This window comes from Aricia agestis, chromosome 5, assembly GCF_905147365.1.
Source record: "Aricia agestis chromosome 5, ilAriAges1.1, whole genome shotgun sequence".
In the NCBI taxonomy this organism is placed as follows: Eukaryota; Metazoa; Arthropoda; class Insecta; order Lepidoptera; family Lycaenidae; genus Aricia; species Aricia agestis.
In genome coordinates, this window is record NC_056410.1 from 19065338 (window position 1) to 19089570 (window position 24233).

General features: G+C 34.8%; 1 protein-coding gene and 1 long non-coding RNA gene across 2 annotated transcripts in view; one reads left to right on the forward strand and one right to left on the reverse strand.

Moving 5' to 3' along the window:
* Positions 1-18759, reverse strand: part of LOC121727314 (disks large homolog 2-like) — a 53753-nt gene extending 34994 nt beyond the window's left edge. Inside the window, exon 1 of the mRNA XM_042115075.1 lies at positions 18666-18759. The gene's annotated coding sequence lies outside the window, so the exon portion shown is untranslated. The remainder of the gene's footprint in view (positions 1-18665) is intronic.
* Positions 426-16177, forward strand: LOC121727315. Its single transcript, XR_006035648.1, has 3 exons — positions 426-510; positions 12312-12316; positions 16166-16177. It is a non-coding gene; the product is annotated as an uncharacterized LOC121727315 (long non-coding RNA).
* Positions 18760-24233: the final 5474 nt, after the last annotated feature.

A 24233-nucleotide genomic window follows, 5' to 3' on the forward strand; every position in this document is an offset into this window, starting at 1 on the left:
ACGACAAATTAATTACGTAGACCCGTCATCCGCCTATAAATTAATTTCATCGATGGTACAAGGAAGAATATGTACGCGAATTCATAACGTTTTAAATATTTACGGATTTGAGCGTACTTTTCTTGTTCCTGACGTACGCTTATTTCCAGCAGCCACTGAGGTGACAGATGATCAAACTTGTTTAAAGCAGACCATACACCCAAAGGTGTGCCTGACAGGTTTGCCTGAACAGGTCAACTGTTCGGGTAAACCGGAGCGTGTATGTCACAGAACTGTGCATGTTTTGTCTCAACTTTTCCTGACAGGCGCAACTGCACAAGCAAACCTGTCAAGTACACCCTTGCGTTTATGGCCCGCTTTAGTTTAAACTACCCGTAGTTTTATCAATTATTATGTCTTTCGATTTAGACCGAATAAAGGTCACAGCTCAGTCCACCTGTGGCCACGGCCACGGCCGCTGCAAAGTAGCCAAAACGACGAGAGTAAGAAAAGTGCTCCGCGACAAAATCCGTAAGTGTTTAGAACGAAATGCAGTTTAGTACATTTTAGAGAGATAAAACATTTTAGTACTTCAGTGGTTAGTTATGTTAAGACTTAAAGCTGTTATACTAAATAAGTTGTTTATCAAAAGTTACATACTAATCTAATAAATAAGAAACATAATATTTTGATAGTTAATGCATTTGCTCGGTTGCTTAAATTAATAAAACCCTCAAAATAAATTGATAACCAAATTCAAAAAATCATAATCAGAACAGCAATGTCTGTATTAAAAATCACTCTATAATATGTAGATCAGCCACTAACAGATATTGTGTGTAAAATAATAATTCGCCAAGGCTAATCACATAGCAACTAAATATTTTTTTTTATAATGTTAAATTAAACCCTTGTCCTCAGAAAAAGTAACTTTAATAGGAAATCAACAAAAAACTCAGCAATGCCTATAATAATATTAGTTAGCCAGACATTGGGTTAAGAAAAAGGTGACTGTTAATAAATTAATAAAAAAATATTTTAAGACTTAAATACATACATTACTTACCGCCGTACTCAGAGACATTTAATTGTGATTAACCTTCAAGTAACATTTTAAACTTTCGCGTTGCATTATAATTTATAATTAAACTCGTAGTAGCATTACTACTTAAATAAGTCGCGTTAAGTCCCGATTAAAAAGTTTAATTATAAACCTTCAAGTTAATGAAGAGTTTGACAGAATATAATGTATTGGGCCTATGTCAAAATTTTAATTAAAATTACATTTAAGTAATTGAGATTCCACTCTGAGTGCGGCAGTAGTCCATAAAACACTTAAACCTAACTATCTGTTCAATTTGCTATGTTATCGAGTAAACATAGAATTTCATTGACTGAAATGCAATAAGTTGCTGGAATGTTCTACATTCGTATCCCAGTTTTTTGCAGCGATTGAACGGGAATTGCGGATGCAAATGACCCATTATTAGCGAAGCCTATTTACTTTTTATGTTTCTACCCAAAACAGTATTCCGTTGCCATATCTACATTTTTTTCCTTACTCTTTAAAAAATTATGTTATGCATATTTCCAAAACTCCTTAACGATTTACAAAAATTAGATACGGTATATTATCTCATATTATCATAATTTTTGTAACTTTGCTTGTTACTTTAACTATACAGCAGTGTTTTCCAAACTGTAAGTCGCGACCCCAGGGGGGGGGGGGGGGTTGACAAACGCTGCTGTACTGTTATATTCCTATCATAAGTAGGTAGAACCGAAACACATAACATACTTTTATATATACATTCATTAGATGACGCCCGCGACTCCGTTGCGGCAAAATTCGTTTATCGCCGGGAACTACACATTTTTTCAGGATAAAAAGTATCCTATGTCCTTTCCTGGGACTAAGTATTTCCAAACCGTAACGCGTAACAGACAGACAGACACACTTTTTGCATTTGTATGATTAGTATATCTATATCTATACTAATCTATACTAATATTATAAATGCGAAAGTATCTCTGTCTGTCTGTCTGTATCGCTTTCACGCCAAAACTACTGAACCGATTGCAATGAAATTTTGTACACAGTTATTCTAGGCTACATTTTGATGTGGGAAAATATCTTATTTCCATGAAAATATCGATGAAAATTAATTCGCATTGCGCGTGGCCAGCGCTCATCCCGGGGGCCCTGGGTTCGAGTCCCGCAGGCGGAACAAAAAGTTTTCAATGTTCCTGGGTCTTGGATGTGTATTAAAATAATATTTCAAAAATCTTAAATATATTTTATGTATAATATTATAAAAATCCAGAAATATATCGATTCAATGAACATTTTAGTTGTAATAGGATTTAACAGATGGCGTTTTATTTTTTACTTCATTGTAACATAGAACTAAACATACTTATTAGTTATTATGTTTTTGTTTATAGTTTTTAATACGTTAGAATATTATGTTTAATAATATTATCACTTGGTATAATATTAATCAATCTATCTTATCTTATAGAACTCCTACTGCATTTCTAAGGAGTTCGAGTGTACCGTGTTGGCCTATATTCCATCCAGAAAATATATCAATGCAATCAACATTTTAATTCTAATATATGAAAACAGATGGCGTTTTATTTTTTACTTCATTATTGTAACAGAACTAATCATACTTACTTTATTTTAAATTATTGTTTTTATTCATAACTAGCTGTTTATAGCGCGCGGTGTCAACAAAATATGTGTCAAATTTAAAAACTTTTTAAAACCCTGGTAAGTGGTACCCCTCTTAGGGCCGCGCTACACCGGAATGGCAGCGCTGAAAGTGCTCGCCTCCCCGCTGCCATTCCGGTGTAGCGCGGCCCTTAATTAATCAAAATACCCAAAAACAGCTGTGCAATGTGCACATAATCTATACTAATATTATAAATGCGAAAGTATCTCTGTCTGTCTGTCTGTCAGTCTCGCTTTCGCGCCAAACGCCAAAACTACCGAACCGATTGTAATGAAATTTTGTATACAGATAGTCTAAAGCCTGAGAAAGGACATAGGCTACTTTTTTACTGGAAAAAAGGGTTGTAAGGGTCGTAAATTTGTTCAAAAAATTCATAATAGATGGCGCCGTGCGTCTTCTACATCGCGCTGATGCTTGCTCAAAAGTCTTTCTATAAGAGGTGGTATCATCTTACATTTAAGTCTCGATTTTTTCGATTGTTATATCTATTCTACGGTATTAAATAACTCAGTACTTTACCTGTGCAGGCAGTGACGTAACCTTAAGAGGAGTCCACACCGCCCTTTTTTCCATACAAACGTTGTCCCCTGTTTCCTCCCTGGATAATGCTAGTAAAGTTATAATTTTTTTCCTGAATATCTACGGCCACTAATACAATGTCCCTATGTTTTCTTTTTTTTCATAATTTAATTATTAAATAAGATATGAACGTTCAAATACCCAAAAAAATGGCCAGATTTTCCGCTGTGTTCAAACGTCTAGAAAACAGATTTGGCTAGATTATACAAAAAAAAGCAAAACATAGGAACATAGCTCAAGCCTTTCTTTAATCTTTAGTGAAAAAAGTACTTAAATTGGTTAAGTTTTGGAGAAGGAATCAGGGAACAACGAATCGTTGATTTTCTGGATTTTCTGCAGTTGTCTCTATCGCGTTCTGCGGTATAGGCTTGAGGTAAGGGAGACAGCTATAGATATTACACGTACTTTTTATTCATTTTTCTAGCCCCTGGTGTATCCTCTTAAGACCAAATTTCACCAACGACTGTTAAAGTTAATGCTCGAATTAGTATTACGTTAGCTGTTTCGTTTTTCATATGAATGAAAGAGAAGACAGGACATTTTAACAAGCTGTTAACCGAACACATAAAAGATTATAATATAAAAATGGCTATAAAAGACAGTCCTAAAGACAGAAGTCCTAAGCCACATGGCGGGTAGATTCGACACAGAACGATATCTTTTTAACAACCTAGAAACTCCACCCAGCTTGAGTGACCCCTCTCCACCAAGCCAATGTCACAACATCTAAAGGCAAAGGGTGGAGCAGCATAAAATCTAAGGAAATCGGAAAATGTCGGATCTACTGGCCGCCACACCGACTGGGACCTCACCGTTCAAAACATATTATTATTATGCAATTTATAAAACAATAAATGTATATATTTATTTATTATATGTATAACATATTATACTCTATTCTATTAAATATACATATACACATATATAAAAAAAAAAAATGTGTCCATGGCGTGATGGACCACAATTAATTAAAATTCATAATTTTATTTCAATTATCCTTGGTGCGAAAAATCTAAATAATAAAATAACAAAAAAAGGATATGGACGAACAGTCTATAGACGGCCCCAATTTTATAATAAAAAAAAAAAAAAAAAAACAAGCTGTTAACACTAACAGACGTTGGTGAAATTGGGGCTAAACCTATCAATGATAAATAGTTTATGGGTAAAGTTGTGTAATTGGGGGGCTAAATAAGCTTTAAAATTTGGCATAAAATATAAAGTTTAATATAAAAAATGAAGTACTTATTGTGTGCACACTGCACAGCTGTATCGATTTAAGAGGTACCAGGGTTTTTTTTATAAAAGCTTTTGACACCAATTTTGTTGACATCGCGCGCTATAAACTGAAGTCCACGCGGACGAAGTCGCGGGCAACAGCTAGTCATTAATAAAGCCCTGAGTTAACTTTAACCGAGAATAGCGTAAGTGGGCCGTACTATATCTATGTTTTAGTTTAAAATATAAAATCAATGGAGCGATTCATCAAGGCGTCCTGACCCCGCTGCTATCAGCCCTTGTTTAATCATCCGTGAGTAACACGAGCCCAGTCTCTCGCATAAAGTTTGATGTTTTATAAAATACATTTGGGTAAGTGAATATCTTAACGGAGTTATCGGATTTCTGCGTAGAACTTCGTCCAATATTACACCGAAATATCCGATTTTTTTCTTTTACATATTATGAAGGACCATTTAAAAAATATATTTCAAATGAAATTAAATTTAATAAATCTAAAGTCAACCTTCATACAAAATAATAAAAGTTATTCTTTTCTATGAAGGTTGACTTTAGATTCATTAAATTTCATTCGTCGTCGTATTTCGTAGCATAAAATAGTTTTATTTCTATCGTAATTTTGCTCGTTACGAATGAAGTTATATTTAAATTTCTTAGGTTTAAATTCCCCGCGAATGCAAAGCACGTGTTGTAAAGTTTCAGTTCTGGGGGTGAGCCAAAATCTTTTCTTTATCGCTTCGTTATAGAATCGCCGATCAAAATGTATGGAGTTGAGATAAGTCGAGTCGAACGTCAGCGTCATATTAACGAACGCTTATGTCAATTCCATACACTTTGATCGGCGATTATAAAACGAAGCGATAACGAAAAAGTCTTGGCTAAATGGCTTCATAATAAAACTTTCGAAAAAGTCACTGCTCTGCTTAATAGTTGAGGTTGAGTTTAATTAAAATTGGTTCCGGTTTCCTTTGTTATACTAACGATTTTTATTTTTTCAGTCTTTACCGACGAGATAATGAGTCTGCTTAAGAATTGTGATTTGGAATTATTATTTCCATTCGGAAATTCATAACCGTGATTTAAAAGTATTATTCTCGCACGTATATGCACGAAATTGATCTTATACAGGGTGTAATAAAACTAAGTGATAATACATTAGGGTGTGTTTGTGTCCCTTACATAGAGTTTACAGTGAAAGTAGCAGCGTTGAAAGAGCATTTTTTTATGATTTGTATGCCCCAGCAACCTTTTTCGATATAAAAGTTTTAAAAAGTTTCTTTGTCAGCGCTGCTACTTTCACAGCGACCTCTATATACTCTTAGTCTAAGGTACCCATGCATACCCTAAAGTATTATTACTTAGTTATGTGACACTCTGTATCACATAATTATAATCTCAAAAATCAAAATCATCATAAGAGTTTAGTTTAAAAGTAAGATTTAAACTGCATTTAAATATATTATTACTTTTACATACTTTGGTTATTGTGAATTATGATATTTCAATATGTAACCTACTTTATAGACCATCGCCTCCGTGGTCTAGTGGTATAGAGCGCGGCTCTTGACTCGGGGGTCATGGGTTCGATTCCCTCGTTGGATGTTGTTTCCAAGTTTAGTTAGGACAATGCAGGCTGATCACCTGATTGTCTGACAAGTAAGATGGCCTGGATGCGTCGGATGGGCATGTAAAAAGTCGGTCCTGCGCCTGATCTCTCGCCGGTCGTGTCGGTCTTTCGTCCCACTGGGTTATGAGAGTAAAGGAATAGAGAGTGCTCTTGAGTACTGCGCACACACTTGGGCACTATAAAATTACTCCTGCGTAGCTGGCCTGGTTTCAGTGAAACCGGCCACCGTCACCGAAACCGGTGTGGGAGCTATTATTACTTTACTTAAAACGTTTGTGTCACATCTTATCGATCAAGTAACGGCAAAGGTTCTCATAAATTCGGTAGGCCGTTCGATTAAATACTTTATGGCAAAGAATTCACCTTTTTCCTATCACGTATAGGAATAAAGTAGCCGGTCGTTATTTTATGACAAGGGAAATTCGATAAAATGATAAATTATACCAATAAATTGCAAACCCAAGTTACAAATGGCAGTTCTTACGATCTAGGACTCATGAAAAAATATCAATTGGTTATAAATGTATGATAAAATTTGAGGCACGAGTAGATGAAGTGGGTAACTAGTAATTTAGAAATTGTTTTTTTTTTTGGGTTCCGTACCCAAAGGGTAAAAACGGGACCTTTTTTCTATTTTTGCTCTATAATGGTACGGAACCCTTCGTGCGCGAGTCCAACTGGCACTTGGCCGATTTTTTAATTATGAGGCTTTTGTTCCGAAAAATTATTTAAAATAAAAATAAAAAGATTGAAGAAGCTAAGTCACAAAATTTGTTTAAATTGTAAGGGAAAAAATGATAAATTGCTCTTAAGTTATAAAATGTTACTTACCCACTTCATCCACTCATGTCTTTATTTCTCCTCGGGGTGAAATTAATGTTAAGTATAAAAAACTTCGGAAGGATTTTTAAATTCGGCTTCATCTTTCCTCGTGCATTATTTAAGCCGAACAAATTGAAGTATTTTGTCATGCCATAAGTTGTTTGTAGATTTGGAATAATTTAATAACTCATGAATATAAAGTGACCCCTTATTTGAATGTTTTTGTGAAGTTGCATAATGTTGTTATTGTTTTTGAAAAAAACACTTTTTATTTTTGCAGATTACTTATCATGACACAATCAAAAACAAAAGAAAAGAGAATTGTTGAAATAAAAAAATTGAATAAAAATAAAAGTAAATACAAAATTAGTAGTCACAGAAAAAAAAAGTGAGAGTAGTTGACGCTTCCACTTAATTTGGTTGGGTTTGCAGAGATGATAGACTTAGCTTGACATAAACCGACCGAACGAAGTAGGTGCTATTTGCCTATGAATAAATTGTATCTGATCGTAATAATGTAATCATATTTTATTACTTTTTTCGCACTAGAAGAGAGTCCTTACTTGTAGTACACAATAAGTGTTGTATTCTCGTAAATGACATGTAGCGAATGCCCGACGAATATATTAAGTTTAATAAGAAATATCTGATGACATGTTGAATAATTCAGATGAGACTGAGGCATAGACAGCGAAAATACATTTGTCGCGACAAGGTTCCTCCGGGTTAGGATTAATGAATCGATTGTAATATTAGAATATATCTATAATATAAATAAGATTGTAAATAAAAAAATAAAAAATTAGAGGCGTTGTTTCGTAGGCAGATGTGAGATAGCGGACCTACGTTATTCGGTTGGATTCTGTCATTTCAATGTGAATCTATCGGCTGAGTTTGACATAGTGCGACCAAATGACGTAGGTCTACCTGCCTATGAATATTTTTTTTCGATGGTACTTCACGTTTTGCCCTTTATTTAGAGGTTATGGGACATAATAGGTATGTATCATAATATGGTGTGGTGGAACCATTCTGCATTCTAAACTAACAATAATTTTGGATTGGCCGTATTGGGATAGGTTTGATTTGATTTTTGTGCTACCCTACTTTACTAAAGTAAAGTAAAGTAAAGCAACTACCGTCGCTCATAGACAATCGCTACATCAAAAGAGTTACAGGTGTGTTGCCGGCCTTTTTTAGAGCCTCTCTTCAAGGTTTACATAATCTCTTTGAATTAGAAAAAAATCAGTTCAAAAAATTAATCAACTTAAATTTATAAAATCCGACAACATTTTCTAGTAAAATCATAACTCTTATTTTCGCTAAGAACCTTCTTAGGCTTTTGGTAGTAAACGTCTATAATGTGGTGCCCTTTACGACTCTCAGCAGAATATCTTTATCAGCGAGTTTATGATCGATTGATCCACCTCCGTTGTTTGGCGTGTCTCGCCAGGATACTTACAACTTTTTACGTCGTGCAAACACTCATAAATATGCGCTGTTTTATTTTCTATCTACTGAGCTGTTTGAGGTCCAATTGATTTTATTTCTATCTAGAGAGATATTTTTATTAATTTAGGTTGTTACAAAAATAATTCGTTTGTTGGGAATCAAAGTTTGCATGCCATACATATTATATTCCATGCAAGCGAAGCCGCTAGGAAAGCAGAAATGAGTAAGTAACATTTTACAACTTAAGAGCAAATAAATCCTTATATTTTTCCCTTTATAATTTCAACAAACCTTGTAACTTACCTAATTCATCATCTAGCTAAAACATCTAGCTATATATATAAAATCCACATTTTGTGATATTTAATCATTTTTCCGGCCCTAATTTTTGCATAAATGGAGGCTTTTTATGCAAAAAACGACAGTCCTCAAATTGTTAGTTACCCACTTCATTCACTCAGGTCTTCATATTTTATTTTGTATTTTCTTATATTTTTACCCCATTTCAGCATTAAAATAATTATAATCATACTAGTTGCTGCCCGCAACTCCGTTTCGCAAAAAATCGTTTATAGCACGGGAACCGTACATTTTTCTGGTATAAAAAAATCCTTATGTCCTTTCCCGGCATTTAAAGTATCTCTATACCAATTTTCAGCTAAATCGGTTCAGCGGTTTAGACATAACCTATCAATCCCGAAGCAGCAGCCGGCTTTGAAAATCTATAGTGTCTGCGATACCCACGAATCACGATGGAGGTGCTACGAAGTAACAGACGGACACACTTTAACATTAATTATAATATTATGGATGACTTGTTAAATCCTTGTAAAATATAACATATTAAACAGAGTTTTAAAAATAATATGGACTTTTAAAATGTATCTCCCAAGCTAAAACACTATTTTACACTAAAATAGTGTGAAATGAAATCATAGTTATGTTTCCACTTTTATACATGTCATACAAAACAGCGCAAGTTCCAACAGAGATGCATAATGCCGAGAGGCGCCATTCATCTGATAAAAGGTTTGCAGTCACAGCACACACTACACACTACACAAGCTGCACGCGACAAGCTGTAAAATATACAAATTAAACTGGGTTATGTTTGTACGTTTGTATAACATTTTTATTCGCATTTATTATATTAGTAATATTATAAATGCAAATGTCTGTTTGTTACCTCTTCACGCCCAAACCGCTGAACCGAGTTACTCATGCGGGAAAGGACATAAGATAATTTTTATCCCTAAAAAACGAATAAACGAATTTTGGCGCAAAGGCGTTGCGGGCGTCATTTGCTATAATATTTTTATAATAAATGACAAATTGTGTCTGTCCGTCTGTTACCTCTTCACTTAGCTGAACTTAAGATACTTTTCCCGAAAAAACGAATGATGCCCGCTCGATAAATTAATAAAGATAAAATTTTAGCGCGACAGATAAGACACGTCACACGACACGCGTGACAACGTCATCTAGTTGTGTAATTTTAACGCGAAATTGCAAAGTATAACAGATAATAATTATTGAACTAGCTATTTGACCGAACTTTGCTCGGTATTCGATAAAACACGAAAAAATTACATTTTCTAAATATGATTCCTAGCAAGATCGATTTATCGCCCCCGAAACCCCCTATATACTAAATTTCATGAAAATCGTTGGAGGCGATACCGAGATTCCAATTATATATATTATATATACATATTATACTAGACGTTCCGCGCGGCTTATTTATTATTTAGTCCACAAAAATGATCCTTTACGTGGTCTACTTCTTATCTGTGCCAAATAACAGAAAAATTGCTCCAGTAGTTCGTGAGATAAGCCCTTTCAAAATATAATTTCCCAGTTTTTTTCACATTTCCCTTTATTTCTCTCTCCTATTAGTCGTAGCGTGATAAAATAAAGCTTATAGCCTTTCTAAATAAATGGACTATCTAACACTGAAAGAGTTTTACAAATCGTACCAGTAGTTCTCGAGATTAGCGCCTTCAAACAAACAAACAAACTAACAAACTCTTCCGCTTTATAATTATATAATATATATTATATAATTATAATTATATAATATATTTAATAAAATGAATAGTATAAGTATAGATACAAGAATTGCTCGTTAAAAATATAAGATTAGAGTTGCACTGTAAAACGTCGAACAACTGTATCTTTGATGATATAGAGCTAAATTACGATGAATCATTAATTAATATCGTTTTATTTGACGAAACTGAAAATTATTAGTGATCCATGTATTAAGTATATATATTTTTTATGAAATCAGGGGGGTAAACGAGCAAACGGGTCACCTGATAGAAAGCAACTTCCGTCGCCCATGGATACTTGCAGCATCAGAAGAGCTGCAGGTGCGTTGTCGGCCTTTTAAGAGGGAATAGGGTAATAGGGGAGGGTAGGGATGGAAAGGGAAGGGGATTGGGCCTCCGATAAACTCACTCAGTCGGCGAAACACAGCGCAAGAGCTGTTTCACGCCGGTTTTCTGTGAGAACATGGTATTTCTCCGGTCGAGCTGGCCTATTCGTACCGAAGCATGGCTCACCCACGTCTAAATTCGTCCACGTCGTCATTGATCATTGATAGATAATATTTTATATTATCTATCAATAATTACTGATTCAACTCATTGTTTACATCAAAAGCAATTTAATAAAAGATAGCCCAAAAATTGTACCATTAAAAGTGAACTAGTAACATTTAAAGTCGTATCGTAAACAAGAAGTGTACATTTCAGTAATATTGCTCGGGATGATACCGGTTATAAGCCAGATGAATGAATAATTCAATTCCTTTGAATTGATCTTGTGATTAAAATGTTCTTTCCAATATCAGGAATTATTGTAAGTGATCGTAGTTCACCAGAAGAGACTTTATAGCTTTAACAATGCAGAGACATTTTCTTTGCTCGGAAAACTGAAATGATCTTCATATTGTGAAGACGATAGCGATTGTAATTAAAAATATATCATATGATATCAAAGCAATCCTTCTAATAAATACTAATATTTAAACTCTTAAATTATATTGTAACAGAAGTTAAATATACTTAACTTCTGTTAGGTACAATATAATTTAAGAGCTCCTGATTTTATTTTCCTCCAACATTTAATATTGTACCTATATCAAATGTAAGTCTATCGAAACATAAATGAAGCTACATTCATAGATAAAGTATTATAGCATTCGTACGCGGCACAATACAACAATCATGCAGTACTGCTGAATCATACTACAGACTCACACAATGTACCTAACATAGGTTACGTTACACTCGGAATAGGATCCATCGATCAAGCCTGCCTTAACCCGCTAGTGATATTTCAGACCAACCGAAGAGATTAGTGGTTCTGTTTCTTTGAAACAAATGGTTTCCACGAATGTTTTGATCTTTTTCTACAATCCAGAAGGATTTTATTATTATCTTAATACCGGATTTACTGAAATGTACAATGTAAAGGGAAATAACTTTCGGAGATTACGAGGCTTATTTCACTTGTCTGACTCAAGTTTTATAAGGTTATTCTGAGTTGTTTGTTTGCTTTATATTAGCTGTATTTTCACCGTTGTAACACAGTCTTAGGTACGTCTAGGCTTACAATAATTTGAAACAATCCTAACTAATTTTATATTAATTGGCCATATACATGTCGCAGCCGACTGGTTTAAATGCAAACAGCTAGCCCTTTGACTGAACAACGCCATTCAATCACACGTCTAGCTTTTCTATTGAATATTTTAGTCGCTCAAAACGTTCAACACTACAGCTGATTCAAAAGCCACCGTCTAATTGAATTAGTTCAGCGCGCACCGCTGCGGCGCTAGATGCGCTTATTTACAATATGGCGTCAACTAGCAGGTGTTTGTTGGTGTTTGTGGTTGTTTTTCGGAAAGAAAGTAGTTAATAAAAGTTACAAGTGTTATTAAAGAGACAAAAATTGTCGAGGCACATACGAGTGAATTAAAATTTCAACAAATATTCGAGGAGAAATTACGGGATTATGAAATGGATGGACGCAGCCTCCCCCGAAAGGGGGGTTCGGGGGGCACAGCCCCCCGTCAAAAGAAAAACAAACACAATCCAGAAAGTCCAAAAGTTGGTTAGGTTAGGTTAGAACTTAGACCACAACACAGAGGGAGCCGAGCGAGCGCAGCGAGCGTGCTGCGGCAGCAGCCGGCGACCGCCTTTAAATAAAAGGGGGGCTCGGGGGGCACAGCCCCCCGCCAAAACAAAAACAGACCAGTTGGCTAAGCGTCGTCTAGCTGTAGTGTTAAACGTTGTAGTCAACAAGTCGGCTAAACGACGTATAGCCGTGTGATTGAATGGCGTTGTTCAGTCAAAAGGCTAGCTGTTTGATTAAACGGCTATTTAAACCAGTCGGCTGCGACATACATACCAAATCAATCAGTCATCTCACGAAAGCACTCAAGGATGAAAACCTAAAAATAAATCACGTGATAAATACGCGCCGAATAAATACGGATGATAGAAATGTGAAATGCGTTGAGCGACTCATTTCAATTTAAGCAGAATTGATGAGATGTGAATTACCGAATGACACGAGTCCCGATATCCGCCGTCATAGCGAGTTCCCGTAAATGAACGTGCCGCCGAAATCGGGACGTACTCGAATTAACGAATGTGAAATAGTTTACACAAGATAGAAATGAAATCCGAATCAGAATTTAATCCCAATTGAAGTATATTGATTAAGTTATTGTGATCCAAATGATTGTATTAGAATCATCATTGACAAAATTTGACGTAAGTATTCCTGAAATAAGCATTGTATTTTGAACGGGACAATATGCAATAAATTGTTTTATAAGGCTCAGTTGCAAAGATCTAGGCAAATAGATAAGACTGGGTTAAATAATATTATGTTATTTGTAACGAGAGAAATAACGTTATATTTAAACCATTACTCATACCAGTATCACGCTAAGATAAAAAAATTTAATGAGATTTTTGAATCCTTGACTTTGATTCAATTTAATCAGAATTGATGAGAATCGAATTACCATACAACCGAATGACACTGAGTCCCGGGATCGGAAGCGACCGCGACGTCATCACATGCCGCGTAAATCCACGTTACACATTAAAAGGGGGAGGTGTTAACACCTATATTTTTAATGAAACAGTAACTTGAAAAATGCTTTTGAAATGTAATCAACATTTTATTATTGTAGTAGTAAACATAAATTTTAGTACCGATGAGCTTTTACATGAAATCATTCAAGCTAAAACAGCAAAACTGTTCAAAATTAGAATCACGATTAAAAATATCTTCCTCCATCGACTGAAAGTTCTAAAATTGTATATCTTCAACATTTTATTAGGGTCAGTCGCAATATCACTTAGAATCTAAGAACATCGCATTAACATTAACCTTTTCGGTCCGAACGAGTCGTACGTGAAATTGTAAAAATGTATGTTACATCCCAAAGTCTGCAGCGTTTACAGTTTTCACGAATCGAATCAAATATATTCTATCTTAAAATACTCCATTTCAATTACTAATGTCGTGATAGTGGTCTATTATACTTTAAAAACCAAAGCCTAAACTTAAAGATATATAAGGTATATCAGATTGACATTCACTAGTCAAAAATTTTAAGAAATCAACGGCCGCAGAGACATTTTAATGATGATTAAAATTCAATTTATTAAAGAGTTTGACAGATAGTTTATGGGGATTCAAAATCTTCATTCAATTACAGCTGAGTAATTAATATTCATCTCTGAGTACGGCAGTAAAGGTGGAAAGACTAAAATTAATATTATCTTTTACAAATGTAACACTATCGATCGGATATAACAGTGTAAAGCCCGTTGCCACAAAAACTAATACGGTTATGCGGGTTTTATCCCCAAACGTATTCTTTTATGGACTGATAAATTGTCCAGCCAAAGAACTGGTACTTTTAATCCTTACTTTGTGCGACATGTACCGGATTTTCGAGTGGGGTAGAGCTGTCAGAGAAACCAACCGACCGTAAAATTACTCTGCTGGTCCAATATGGAGTTTAAAGTTTCGGATAGATAGTATTTGGAATTACATTTTGGTCGTTTGGTGTTGTAAGTTACATGGACACTGGACAGCCATAAACTTAGAATACATTCAAACTGAAATTTAACCCATCAATCCCCAAGCGGCACCCGGCTGTCGCATAACTATTGAATATCTATTGTGTCTGCCATTCCCACGATCAAGATATACGTAAAGTAACTGCATTTCAAAATATTATTATAACTTACGATTTTATAAAAGTATTTTAAAAATATTTTGATGTATGCAAATTGCAAGTATTATAACTTTTTTATATTAGTTTTTGACGCCTTTGTGTATTATGTTTTAACGTAGGTAATATAATACTTATTCTCTACAATATATCTCTTGTATCTCCTATATCCCTTTTTTATAAAGTATCTCCTAATTCCAATTACAAGAACCGCCCATCAATTACACACATTCGTATACGATCGAATGTAAGTATACGAAAGTGGAAACCTTAACCACAACGGCTCCTATAATTTATACCGGCTGTCCATCAACTAGGTTTGGCTTCCCAACTTTATTTATACTCCTAATGTTTATTGGGCCAGTCTCATTTGTTTGAGCCACCGGGCAAAGGAGATTGCAAAATTTTATTACGAGGTTCTTGGTTATAAGATTATTTCATGTTTCTGGAAAATATTGTTCATTAGTTAAGTAGATTGCATTATGTCATAATTACATCATCATCTTTATTTTGTACCTTTGTTGTGTAATCATCTTTTATTGCTTGTTTTATTATTTTTAATTAATTATTAATATTATAAGTTTCATTATTGTTTTATTTAATTACAGCAATTAGATGAAACATAGTGCATGTCAGTAACATTACAATAGTAATATGAACTAATAGTACGGGAGCCCTAGAACATTTTTTTTTGTTACTATCAAGCTAATTTTTGTGAGTAGCTTCATTTTGATAAGACGAACAACATTTTTATTTGCGAAAAATCTCTAAAGTGGTAGCTGACAGAGATAGAAAAGATTTCATACTTTGAATTGATGGTCCTTAAATATGGACTGTTTTATTAAATTTGTAGGACAATGTTACTCTTATGACTATTAACCCACCCAAAACCCTAAAACGGAACCCTAACAAGCTGATTTTTTGTATATTGATAGGTTAATAGTTATATAATTTAAGAGTAACATTGTCCTACAAATAGAACATTTTGGGACCATCAAGTCAAAATATGAAATCCTTTCTATTTCTCTTAGCTACCACTTTCAAGATTTTTCGCAGATAAAAATGTTATTCGTCTTATCAAAATGAAGCTACTCACAAAAATTAGCTTGATAGTAACAAAAAAAATGTTCTAGGGCTCCCGTACTATTAGTTCATATTACTATTGTAATGTTACTGACATGCACTATGTTTCATCTAATTGCTGTAATTAAATAAAACAATAATGAAACTTATAATATTAATAATTAATTAAAAATAATAAAACAAGCAATAAAAGATGATTACACAACAAAGGTACAAAATAAAGATGATGATGTAATTATGACATAATGCAATCTACTTAACTAATGAACAATATTTTCCAGAAACATGAAATAATCTTATAACCAAGAACCTCGTAATAAAATTTTGCAATCTCCTTTGCCCGGTGGCTCAAACAAATGAGACTGGCCCAATAAACATTAGGACCATCAAGTCAAAATATGAAATCCTTTCTATTTCTCTTAGCTACCACTTTCAAGATTTTTCGCAGATAAAAATGTTATTCGTCTTATCAAAATGAAGCTACTCACAAAAAATTACCTTAATAGTAATCAAAAAAAATGTTCTAGGGCTCCCGTAATATAAAGATGACTATAATATTTTTAATCACAAAAATAAGATTTGACGACCTCGGTTTACCACCAGTGATAAAGTTTTTTCATAAAGAATAGGTTGCCTCAAATCAACACTTAAATCCAAAGCTGGAACGAAAAGAGTTTTTAAATAAGAGCTTACAAGAGAACGGGTGCTGCATAATTAATTTTATTCTTTTACTACTTTCGCCACTTTGGTCAAATTTATTTTAGTAGGAAAATATGTGTGGAAATCTTCTGCAGCCTTAATTCTTTTAAATTATTTTAGCTTATGGATTACTGGGTAAACTATAAATAGTTAAACCAGATTTTTTTCAGAGAAAAAAATTAATGACAGTTTGATCAAAGAGAATTATGATGTCGCTGACATAGTTTCATGTACCATCTCTGCAGGTATAAATTCAATATTTATGCCACAAAAGCAATTTTTAGGCGATTTATTGCCTCGACTCTTATGCCTCTATGGAGACAGATCTAGCTTCGGATAGATTCTAAATGAAACATTGTCTGAATGTCATCATTTTTATTAGTTCAAAATATGGACTTACGTTTGATTTAATAATAATATTATAACTAGTAATGAATATAAATCAAAACTACCGGATCGATTTTAATATTTTTTTCAGTGAGTGAAATAAGCTAAGTATATTATATTTTATACCCGTGCAAAGCTGGGGCGGGTCGCTAGTAATATAATAATGAAATAAATTATACGTTACTAAAATTTTGATCTAGAATCTAGGCGAACATAACATTTTGTTAACAATGAATCAAATTATTATATTTCAAGAAGTAAATAAAATATATAGGAAGCTAAACCTACACTATTTTTCTTATAAGTGATTGAGAGATTAAGATTAAGCTGGTTGAATCTGAGGAAGGTTATTAGTCCTCAACATGAACTCATCTGAGAGCCCTTTCTAGAGGACAAGTCATTTGGAGAGCACAATATAGAAAGACATAATACGACTATCAAGCGATTTTATCTTATGAACCCTTGGATAAATAATATTTAAATTATGTAAGCCACTTCTAAAATTCTAATTCAACATAATAATATTATTGTAGCTTGCTTTCTTGTTCGACCCAGTCACCTTCTTTTCAAACCACAAAATACGGTATTTACGTCTTGTATAAATTATAAAAATCTTTGTTTTTGTGTGATAATAAAAATGTAACTGGATCGAACAAGAAACGAAGGAGCATTCCTGTAGAATTGGAATACTGGAATTAGGATCCAGTTAAAATTGTGTCTGAACAAAAATGCTATAATTATGACATTTGTATATTTCCACATTAATCAGTTAAATGTGATGAGCCTTCAGGAGATAAAGAAAGCGCTAAAGCTTTTAAAAATTAACAACTGAGAAAGTCTTTTAACATCGAAAAAAATTAAAACCGTGAAATTGCTTTCAAAATTGCTCTTTACTACATATTAATAGGGGATAATCTTAAGCATGCGAAAGCGAAAGATAATCCTAAAAGACTTTGATCCTTATTTCATGTTGCTTCCAAATTTCGTTTATTTTAACTCTGTTTTTGCATACATAGGTACATGCAAAACGTATACTCGACGAATAAGTTAATTCAAAGCAGCAAAAAGGTCAAAAAGTAGGCCAGCATTTTAAACCGAAGCTAAAATTTTGGAGGTAACCCTGCTCTTTAGGACTGCAAAAATAAACTAAAATGCACACAATGGCTTAGGTCAGCGCTCGTTAAATATTATAGCTTAACGACGGCTGAGACCGTAATGGCTATGGCAAACCTCATAAATACTATAGGTTCGCCATATATCGTCGAAGAGTCAAATGGCATAGAACCGTTTTAGGTAAACCAATAACTCACGAGAAAATCGTTTGAAGAGAACCAAAATTTTGTGAGTAACGATATCCCTTACAATTTCATAAAAATGGTCTTTTTTACAAACTCCAAAGTATGCCTTTCCATGTTATTAAAGCTTCAAACACAAGTTCCCAGTGAAATTGCTGTAAAGCAAAAAGGCTGGTAAAATTTTAGCGCCCATTAAAACAAACTCAAGTACATTTTTACTTAATCCGGGAATTACGTCTAGCTTATAAAAACATTTGCTAAGTGCTTCTCTTAAATGCAAAGACCCTTTAATTTATAGCTACGAAAACATGCTTTATGTTCTAACCCTTTTCTGCTTGAATTAATTTCTTTATCGTAACACGTTTTCGTATTATTGTATACCATCCTTACATAACAAGTGGGTTGCTTTTTTTAAAGTTTAGTATTAACTTTTTACCTGAAATTTATTGATATTAAAACATGAATATTATTAAAAATCAAGTTAACTTTTCGCAACGCACATAATCCACTGACGATACACAACACTCGAAGGAACCACGATCGGTCTAAAACATCGCGGAATCTCGCACCGGGGTAGCGACGTCCCGTCCGCGCAGCGTCTCCGCACTCACTAAACGCTGGATAGGGTGGTGGTATACGCATGCGGAACCGTACCCCTATGAGCATGATTAAATCCAACAGTTAAATGGTTTAACAAATGCAAATCTTACCTCTATTTGTTTTTGAGCCCTGGGACGTCACAATTGAGGTTGGGGTTAGGGCATCCGATGGGCAGGTCAGACCGTGAGGTATAATCGGCTTTGCGAATACAATCCCGACGCCGCAATATGCGGTCGAGATATACCAATTTGGTTCACGCAACATTTGCTACTCCAATAACTTTGTGAAACTTTTGTTTATAGTTTAAATTTAAACGTGTTATTTTTTCTTTTAATCAAGTAGACGTAATTTTTTGATTTATTTGCTAAATTTATATAAATTTTAGTGGCTGAACTGATTTGGCTAATTTTAGTCATTCGTGGAAAATCCAGGGAAGGTTCATATTAGGTGGAAATGATACGAAGTTCATCGGGTCATCTAGTTTAAGATAAAATGTTCGCAGTAGTTACTTTATCGTCCTGCCACGGAACATTACAAGCGACTTTCTTTTATACCATGCATTGCTTTAGTTTTATATTCATACCAACTGATCTTCGAAATTGAGCTGTATTATATCGACGCCAAAATTATCAGCAGAGGTACTAGAAAAAAGCTTGCCCAATTACTAAATCGCCAGCTCTCCCGTCTAATTTCCCCGACAAAATATTTAATATTTCGTCAAAACTAGGGAGTTTGTATGCTGGTCATCCCACGGCACGTTCTATTGTAGTCGGTCGTTAAGCACGGAACGACGGTTCAATGGGTACTAATCACAGACACTCGACTCGGCTGCCCCTAGCCCATATGAATTCTCTTTTGCTGATGTAGTCAGTTTATATTTTATCCCTCTATTTTTTTATCTTCTGATGAGACATAGATGATATAACAGTAGAAGCATATTCTCTTTTATGTCGGTATTAGCGACGAACTGTTTTGATCTGATTTCATAATATGGAACCCCCTGCAATCAGTTCTCACCAGTTTTTATCACATAATCTTTCTGAGAAATAATTTCGTTTCAGTTCATTCTTTTCACCACAAATAAATGTCTGCCCTTGAAGTATTTTTTAAAATGAAATAAGGGGGCAAACGAGCGAACGGGTCACCTGATGGAAAGCAACTACCGTCGCCTATGGAAACTCGCAACATCAGAAGTGCTGCAGGTGCATTGCCGGCCTTTTAAGAGGGAATACACTCTCTTCTTGAAGGTTTGCAGGTCGTATAGGTCCGGAAATACTGCTGGTGACAGTTTGTTCCAGAGTTGTACAGTGCGCGGCAGAAAGTCACGCGAGAAACGCGCGGTGGAAGACTGCCACTCATCAAGGTGATGAGGATGGTATATTTTTCGCGTGGGACGATGGCGAAAAGTTGCAGAAGGTATGATTCCGAACAATTCCTCAGAGCACTCCCCGTGACACAACCGATAGAGGATGCAGAGTGAAGCTACATCTCGGCGTAATTCCAGGGGGTCCAAGCTGTTTGAAACACTATGACAGTCAACAATTCGAGCGGCCCTTCGTTGGATACGATCCAGAGGGATCAGTTGGTATTTTGGCGCCCCTGCCCAGAGATGAGAACAATATTATATATGAGGCCGAGCTTGCGCCTTGTAGAGTTGTAGGCGTTGGTACGGACTTAAGTACCGTCTCGCTCTGTTCTGAACACCAAGCTTCTTCGAAGCTAACTTGGCCTTACCCTCTAGATGATATCGAAACTGGACTTCACTTGATATGTTAAAGCCAAGTATTTCAATGCTAGGGGAGATGGTTAAAGATGTGCCCTCAAAACGAGGATATACGAGCTTTAAATAATATTATTGATCAAAAAAATCATTATCAATTAAATTCAATCGGTCTTACCACAAAAAACTAAACATCTGCTGAACAGTTGTTGAGACCATTTTGTACTGAATTTTTCTCTAACCAACTTTTCAACAGGTGTTTAAATCTTTTGTAGTAAGACCTAAGTTTTTATTACCACTTGAAAACTATAGTGTTGCTATATTTAGTAATTATCGAATAAAGTTTCTTCCTTTTTATTTTCAAGGACTTTTTTAATGCGTTGTTACTGTTAAGGTACACAAAACACCACTTTTTTAACCCACTTCTCTATGTCTCCCTCAAATCCCTCCCGGAAGGACGCCGAAACAATATCCCCGCCGCACTAACGATGGAAACTGATACAATATATTGATATCTCACACAATTTATTATACAGCTTCCGAAACTATGGGCTTTATTTCCATATCCACTAGCCAAGAGTTGGTGTATAACTAGAACCATGTCAAAATTGGATTGACTCTGATTTGGAAACTATCCAACACTATCCTTATTCTTTATCTTTAGAACATCTTAAGGAATCTTAGTAACATAATCTTGGGAGTGAGAAATTCAATGACGATTGCATCTACACTCGTTCACTGTTACATAATATCTGCTAATTTAATCATAATATCTTGTTTTGAAATCCCTTAAAAGGATCTTGGCAGCCATTATGTAATATTACTTTGCGGAAACCCCATCTATTCCACACATCAGAGAATGTTCTGGAAAGAAACGTCTAGAAACGTCGATAGCGATACCGCTTCCATAAATCTCGTGCGACTCGCAAATCTAGATTTGTTCGACGACGAGTTTATTCCTACAACGCGGCAAGCAAACAAAATCGCAGTGGTCTTTAGTCAGCTGCAGCGTCAATAATGTATAGACGGAAACATGGATAGGTTCGGACTTCGGATGAATCCCTGGAGAGACGCTACTCACTCTTTTACTCTCGTAATCTTCTTTGAAGTACCTACTGTTTTGTCTAATTTTTGCATTATGTTAGAGTATATTCTTGTTTTTTTTTTGACTCAAAAACTCTTTTTTTTTTTGGCAGTACGTCTTTTCCATGCTGCTCATATTGCACTATTTAGGTGTTGCTAATAACTATCACGTACAATTAAGTAGTAATAAAACTTTCTACAGGCTGTAACAAAACTTAGAAATAATACTTTAGGGTGTATAATGTATATGTGCCCATATAAAGAGTTCGCTGCGAAAGTAGTAGCGCTGAAAGAGTCACTTTTTTTTCACCATTGTATGGGAAAATTCATGACACTCGGGCACTTGCCCCTATAAATCACAAAAAAAAATATCTTTCGGATATTTTAATTATATAGAGTTCACTTTCACACTATATTTAAAGAGACACAAAAAACCCCTATAGTATTATCAGCCAGCACTATATTTTGTTACACCTTGTATAATATTCTTCGGCACTAGCTACAGTTTCCTGCAACCATAATAATTGTTTTGGTGACTTTATTGCCACTTATTAGCATAAACGCCTCCACACGCTGACACGGCATGACCTGAAGAATTTGGCAAGGATCATTATTACCGTACTCCATTAATCTTGCCGTTCCATTTCTCCATTTAAATTAAAAATGTTCACAGCCAAGTTCGCACCAGAAACGCTTGTAGCACGTCTTCCGTGCCATTACAAATGTAACATCGAGAATCTTTACCAATCTTAGAGTGAAACGTAACTGAAAATAGATTTTAGTAGTAGATTTTGAGTAGGTTAAATGATTCACTAGTACGATATTAAGTAGAATTATGCATAGAAACTATCTAATAATATTTCTCAAAACAGTTCAACAAACTTATACTAGAAGTAGATCCCTAAGCTCTTTACATCATTAACTTTAGAAAAACATTCCTAAATAACGGAATCTGAAACCATTATACCCAACACAGTTTCTTACTCCATTATTTCCTTTCCTATTATCCCCTGGACGAGGAATCGCAGAATCAGAAAGTAACGATCGCAGTGTCAAAGGTAAACAAGACACGGGGCATTAGAGAGCTTATCCTGAACAGATGTTACGGGAGCCAGACGATTGATCTCACCTGGAAAAACTGTAGGGTTGAAACAGACGTTGAAAATTTTTTAGAGTATCTTTCTACTTTTTTCTGTTTCCTAAGAATCTACGCTACATTGACAGAATTAATGATATTATTTCTTAATAATTGTGAATAATGATAGTAAAATATAATATTAAAAATAAAATATATTGGCTTATGTGTAGAATTTTGGTTTTATGGTGTACTGTAGAAGGTGACTGTAGAATGTATGGTTTTCTTCACTCTTCGGTTTAAATTAGGACTTGAAAGTTATAAAATTAAATATTATATTGTTGGCGACGCGACCGCCACCGTACTGCACCTTGCCACATTTTAGAAATGTAAAAAAAGGTTACTTAGGAAAAGGAAGTTATGTTTTGTCTATGGCTAAGCGTCGCCTCGAATTTCAACTGTTTTTTCATTGTATATAAAAGAGAATTGTCGGCGGATAATTTTAGTCTATTTTAGTTTTTTCTGAAAAGTGTATATGTGTTCTTCCGTTAAAATACTGTGACTTAACTCGTACATCTAGAATTTTATTCTAAATTCCTCCTCCCGTAGCCTACATATATTATGTATGTGTGAAAATGCGCCGACCGTGCTCTACACGAATATGCGAAAAACCTATGAACATCCCCTAAAATCAAATATCGTCACGGCTCGCAAGTTTCCACTTAAAATATTCAATATTCGCCGTAAATTTGAAAATCTTGGTTGCCAGACTGTAACTTATAGTCGGATTATACTAACTTAGTTTAGCCGCCGATGCAAATGGCCGCCGATCTACCGGCCCAAGTGCAAGGAATTCATAATGCTTCATCTTGGAAATGCTGATCCTTTTACATATTAATATAACCCGTGCTGAATGGTATGAATTGAATTTACGGGATCACGTTTGAAATGATAGAGCTTTGTAATTAGGCGTTGCAGTTGTGGGAATAGTATGATAAACACAGTAATAAATGAGATATTGTCATGCTAAGGAAAGCTTTCAAAGCTTTGTTTAGTATGCCACTAGGAAAAGGCATCCCATAGACCGTATATATTTTTTTACTAATTAAAGGTAAAGATTTATAACAAAAAATATTTAGATAACATTTTAAACTTTCGCGTTGCATTATAATTAAACTTTTTAATCGGGACTTAACGCGACTTATTTAAGTAGTAATGCTACTACGAGTACATACTTTTTCTCGACGTTTCCTTTGTGTGTAGAAAACCTCTTTGTGTGTAGAAAATCTCGTTTGTGTGTAGAAAACCAACACACACTGACAGATATCTACACGCAGCTTCTCATCATCATCCTCGGCATCTTCAATCTGTTATATCATCATTAACAAACAGAGCTCATAACCTTTGTGACCCTGAACATTTACCCAAGGAGCTAACACATGTTCAGGAGGTACTTAGACGTAACGGGTATAAGGTGTCGAGGGGATTGAGAAAACAGAAGGAGAAAACGAGGTATCCAGAGGTGAACCGTCAAGCAGCATTTTTACCATACATCAAAGGCGTAACGGACAAAATTGGAACAGAGCTGAG